Below are 6,528 nucleotides of genomic sequence, written 5' to 3' on the forward strand. Positions count from 1 at the left end.
GAAACTACCAAGGGCTCTTTGTATTAAGGTATCACTCTCTTTGTTTTGCAAATGTACTATCTCTTTGTTACAGTAAAGCATATACTCCTTATTTTTCTCATGCAGATAAGAGTAATTGCAATTTTTAATGATCGTGTCCTTGACAGAGAAAGGGTTTGAACTTTTAACGACCTAAAGAGCTTTCTAAGCATGCGTAATTAGCTAATGCATATAAGCCTATCCGCCCCGCATACTTAAGTAGTTAATTATAATACACATGCGACGGATGACGTGACGTCATTTCATATATGTTTGTATGAACAGGAAATGAGTTGTAAGAGTTCCTGCTTTTGCACACGTGCCCAGGAGAGAGGGGATAAAGCCCGCTGAGAAGTTTCCCTCGGGGGCAGAGTGGTCTTTTGTCTTCACTCTGACCCTATTTGCAAATATACCTTTTGTGTTGCTAATAGAGTGTGTCTGAGAGTTCTTCGCCTCCCGAGAAACGAACCACAGCATTTTTGCTTCAGCACCCTGGTTGAGAATCACTTGTCTAGAAAATAATGCACTGCTCAACTCAAAAAAAGTAAGGGTGGTAGAATATTGATGATTAGCATGTACTAGACCTGGGGGAAGGAGTGGCAAAATTTGGCCCATGGGCTGAAACCGGTGATTGTATATGGCCCACAGTGGGTTCCTTGGCCCAAACCAGCCCAGGTATGGAGAACAGCCTGAGCCTTGGCATAGCCACCTAGCCAAGTGTGCCCTGCCCATGGGGCCCTAGGCTGGTATCCATGGAGACCCTGTTGTAACAGGGGACCATCCTGGGGCTGTTCAAATGCTGGCCTGCCCACCTGTCTGGGCTAACCACCCACCTCTCTCACCTGTCACCTTGATGATAATGATTATGATGTCACTCAGGTGGAAGGCTGCCCATTTAATACCCTGCTGCCTAGGGGTTACATATGACTCTAACCTCCCCTTTATCATGTCCCAAGTCTTGCAGATGTTACTACTATCTATCACTTTGGCGCCCCTCTGGTGCTGTGTTCTACACCAAGGGGCACTAGTGAGGCCTCCAAGCCTCCCCTTATAGCCTCATCCCAGTCCTTCAGGAAACAGAAACACTAGCATAAGGCCCTAGGGTATAACTTAAACATTATCAATGACAACAGTGCTATACCCCTTTAAGGGGACAAACTTCTAGCCTTAGGGCAGCATGCCCCTGGCCCTAGATACCTGGACAGCTTCTGAAGTCTCACAGCACATGGACAGTAAAGCAGGCAGCACCAAGTCTCAGGTAGCTTCCTCATGCTAGAGCTCCTGCCCTTGCAATTGCCAGAGAGAGAGTCTCTTTGCAAGCTCCAGCACGGGGGCTTATATGCCCCAAACCCTGAATCCTTCCAGTCATGTGATGCCTGCAGGTGCTGTCCAATTACCCACCCCATAGGCTGTTACCCAGGCAACCTGCTGCTGTGGAGCACTGCTTGGCCTGCAGAGCTCCCTGGCGAGGCTGCTTCAGCCTTAAAGGAGCAGGCACCTCTTAGTGCCCTGCTACACCTGTCCACCTGCCCACCCATTCTGTTCAGCACCCCTGGTGGTGAGTGCAGGGTGGATGGGGCCAGATAGGATCAACTGGCATTTCCCCAGCCACCAGCCAGCCCCTTGCCATGCCAGTGTAAATAGCTGTGATGGAGGGCCAATGCTGGGTCAGCCTCCCAGCTGGGTGCAGCTGGTTCTGCCACCTCTGGGGATGGAGGTACCACCCACCACAAAACACAGCCTGCCCAATCCCCATGAGTGGCTCTTGGGCATGACAGGAGCTGTACTCTGTGGGGACAGGTTGTGCCGTGGCAGGGCAGGGGCAGCACAGTGGCCAGGTTCAGCTTCCTGGAAGCCCCTGAGACAGTTGCTCACTCTGACTGTCACTGCCAGTGTCTCTACCACTGCCACCAGATCTGGCCCAACTGCCCAGGCACCGTGGCCTGGAGTGAGTAGGCAGGCAAGCAGGGTCCCCATGGAGATGCTCACTGGCAGGCAGTCTCAGTTAGGCAGATGGGATGGCACTACAAGTGGGCAGGAACCAGTGTCTAGGAGCGGGATGGGTGCAGGGCCAGGATTGTGAGGCAGTGACAGTGTGGGGCTGGGGCCTAAGGGAGAACCACTATCCATTCCCTGCACATATTTGTGATGGGTGCCACTTCCACAGGGAGGAGTGATCCCACAATCCCGGACCCAGCCCCAGCCACCCATCCCATTCTCAGACCACTCCCCTCCCACCTGTGGCCCCATCCCAACCACTCAGTCAAGTGCAATCTGCCCAGGAGGGTCCAGGGTTGGTCTCCATGTGGACCCTTCCCACCTGTCCACCTATTCCATCCAGCGCCCCTGGTGGTGGGTCCAAGGTGGATGGCATTGGATAGGATCAATTGGCATCTCCCCAGCCCCCCCACCTCTGCCCCCCATCATGCCAGTGTAAATATCTGTGATTTGAGTGGGGGGGGCAGGCTGGGTCAGCATCCCTCATCAGCCCTCAACAGCTCACCAAAATTCCTTAAGTGATTTCTAGCCCAAATAATGGCCCACCCTGTACTAGATATTAGATATATTCTAATAAAAAAATGACATCCCATTGATTGTAAAAGCAACCAGTTGGGACTAAGCTACAACTAGGCTTGCAGGGAGGCACTAAGTGTATAGGGAACCCTATTCCTTTACAGTTCTTGTTCAAAAGCAGCTATAACCTGAATATAAATTCAGGACACACAAGAGACTGCTGGTTAGTGCTGCTTGAAACCTTGCTCCTGTATACTCTACAACATATAGAAGGTATTTTTTACACGTAGCTCTGCCTACATGCTTAACATCATAACAAGCTCTACTGGCCAGACTTCACTCTTCACTTCCCAGCAGCCTTTGGAAGTGTTATGCACTATATAGGCATAATGACTCTTGACAGGGCCAATTGGCAGTACTTTTAGTCATTCTCCTTATAATAATTTGGCCTGTGGCATTTTTCTGACCTTATCACTTCCTGTTTGTAGCATTTGAGTGTTCATAAAGAAATAACATTTCCATTGCTTATTTTTTACCTGTAACGTAAATGCAAGCAGCTAAGGAAAAGAATTTAGAACGATGAGATTAGCAAGCATATGTAAATCACTGAAATGTCAGGTTCATGTAAAATATGGGATTATTTTATCAGTTTGGACTTTAAAGCCAAATCTCTTTAATTTGTCTCAAGGTAAATAGTTTGACCCATCAGATATTTCCCTCCATAATGTAGTTTCAAATGTAAATGTAAATGCAATCTATAACTCTGGAGCAGTGTCCATTAGTAAGTATATAATACCCTGGCCACACAGATGTCAAGGCACTTTTAAATATTGTATAAGCTGCTAACCTGGAGGAAAATACATATATTGAGGACAAATGCATGCTGTGATTCCTCCTGGCAATTCAAGTATAGATTTTTGGGAGGATACAAAATTATTATGTTTTCAGGAATGGGTTAAGTTTAAACTCTCCGTTTTTAGTCCTGTCTTTATAGATTTATTTGGTGTAATTTGTTGTGCTCTTTCCAATGGCCATCACAAAAATGGCATATTAAAATTCAAATACTTCATGTACTTTTTAAATTATTATCATGTGCTGTTGCTGCTTTGACCTTTTCAATATTCTGCAATTTCATTTGCTGCCTTGCCTATTTAGGTTCTTCTCTCATGTCCAAAACTAACTGAACTGTAGGTAAGAGAAGGAAACAGCCAACCAGTAAAAATATAAAATGTTTAAAATACAATCTCAAAATATAATAAAGATATCACTACATTTCAAAATGTGAATTAGAAATTTAAATTCTGATGCGTCATCTCTTCAGTGAAGTACATGATAAAAACAGCAGATGGTACTAGGTGAACCCATACTTTTGGCAAAGCTTGTAGTAAAGGTGGTAAATAAAACAAGATTAACCCATTCTACCAACAGGCATGAGATGTGCTCACATAGTAATTCTTTGAATGCTAAATGTGGTATCCGAACATCTTGGTGTTTTCTCTATTTTGATGTTAAAGTGCTTACTTTTCCTTAACTTATCCACAAAGGAATCAAACTACCCACTAATAACTCTGATTCTATTTTTCAAAATAATATATTTTGGATCTTTAGCTTAATGGTGCTAGAATGTATGAATCAATATATTTTGAGCGGGGCAGGGCACTAAACCATGACTGTCATCCAAATATATATCCAAAACAACAGAAATCTGGGTAAATTTGAATATAGATCCAAACTTTGTCTCTAGTTTTCTTTAATTAAGCAATATTCATAACAACTCTATATTTAATACTTTTCTTTCTAGCATAGGCACCATTCCCAAAAATTATTTTGCCTTTGTATCATTATACACATTACTGCCCACTGTAGCAGGGCACCAAGATGAGCCTACTACTTCAAAAGGCGGAATCAGCCTGGCCAGCCTGCTCAGAGGGCTAGGCAGAGCTCCACAGCTGTGGCTTGCCTAAGCAACAGGCTAATAGGGTAATTGGCCTCACCTGCAGGAGGTCAGCTGATCAGGAGGAGGCAGGGCGCTGGAAAAATGTAAACCTAGGGTTGGAGCTGGCAGAGACATTTTCTGTTTAGCAACTGCCAAGGAAAGGAGCCTCTGCCCAAGCAAGTTACCTGAGACTAGATGCTACCTATGTTACTACCTATAAGAACCAGGAGCCTAAGTTACCCAGGGCTTAGAGTTGTGTTCTCTTAAGTGGAAGTTTTACACTCTTAAAGAGACAGAACACATGCCTCATTGGAGTCATTATGTTATAGCCCAAGGGCTTGTATTTGAGGTACTGTTGACTCTGGAGGACCAGGAAGAGGCTAGAAGGGGAGGTTTGGAGGCCACATTAGTGTTCAGAAAAGAGGGCACAGGAGCTGGGCAGAACCCAGAGAGAGAGGGGCACAAAGAGGTGCCCAGAGAGAGGCGCAGCAGCCCAGGTGAGGGGCTGAGAGTGTGAAGCAGCCCAGATGAAAAGATAGAGTTACTTAAAGAGTGCCAACCACAGGGAGAAACATCTGCAAGGCATGGGGCATGATAAGGGAAGGTAGGAGTCATGAGTGAACCCCTAGATATTGGGACATAGTGTGGGCAGCTCCCCATGTTATTATAACTAGTATTTTAACAAGGCATGGCAGCATAGATCAGGCAGACTGCCTAGACAGGTGGGTGGGCCAGTGCGGCGCCAGGCCCTGGAGACTGCTCTCTGTCACACCCACATTAGTCCTATTCCTCATTCTGCATAACATACAGTATTAATACTGCGGCTATAATAACTTAACTTAGCTCATAACTTCATCTTATCCTTGCCTATCAGCAAGGACAGATGCCAAACAGAGCCATTTCATAGAGTTCCTTTAAAATGGAAGTGCTTAATTTAAAAACTGCATGCCAGTTACTGCTGTGAGAACAACCTATGTTGACATCGGCAGGATCATCTAGATTTAAACCAGCATAAATGAGAACATCATCCCTTATAACTCTAAAGACATAACAAATAGGCCACTTCTACAAAATAGCATATTGAAATATATATGTACAATTAACTTCCTGAGTACGTCAAGGACAGTTTTCAGTGGATTTGTGGGCCCTAATTTCCCATCATTTTGATTCAGTTGCACTTTACGTTTGATTGAAAATCATATATTTCTACCCCAGCAGGTTTCATGTAAGAGAAATAACACTTTATTCTATTGCAGTGGCATCAAAAACGCAGAAAGAACCAAAGTAGTAGGAAGGAACAACTTCAAAGAGAGCTACCAAAATTTTAAATTGGTGAAGAAGAATGAGTTACAGAGATACCTGCAGGCAAAGACAAGCAAACATTTTGGGAGACATCATTTAAAATTCCAATGTTTAACATTTAAAAGGAGGGAATAAAGGGATCAGGAAACTACTACGGATATATAGAGATTTCACCTGTAGGACACCGGCTCAAACCAGATCATGTTTTTTTAGTGAATGAAAGATTTTGCTATCAAATGAATTAGTGATCTTACAGAAAAGTGTTTGTTTCACAACAGAACATTGCTAAGCTTGACCTATAGTAAAGTTACTTATTATGCTTCGACCATACCAAGGGCACTTAAAATGTGATCATCTGCAATGTTATTAATTCATGCTAAGTGCCTTCTGTGGCCTCACGAACATTCAATTTCTCCTGAGAAATTGAATGTCTGTGCACTTGGGGTTTCTTGGGAGAAACCACAAGGGTGCAGATGTTCAACTTTTTTTCTCACAAAATGAAAATGGCTGCTCCAGGAGAAAAAAAACCTGGGAAAAAGCAGGATTAAATCACTCTCAGGAAAGTTTTGCCTTGAAGATTCAGTGTTTGTACATTTTAAGAGAGAAGATGCTTTCCAAAAAGATTCCCCACTGTAGATTCCATAAAAGATTCCCCACAGAAGATTCCATATTGATTCCCCATTGCCATAGCCTGGGGGAGTCACTCACTGGACTCTGCTGCTCTAGCTGGGAAGAGAACATATCCTCTTCACCATCCC

This window comes from Crocodylus siamensis, chromosome 6 (genome assembly GCF_052110815.1).
Source record: "Crocodylus siamensis isolate JL-2025a chromosome 6, ASM5211081v1, whole genome shotgun sequence".
In the NCBI taxonomy this organism is placed as follows: domain Eukaryota; kingdom Metazoa; phylum Chordata; order Crocodylia; family Crocodylidae; genus Crocodylus; species Crocodylus siamensis.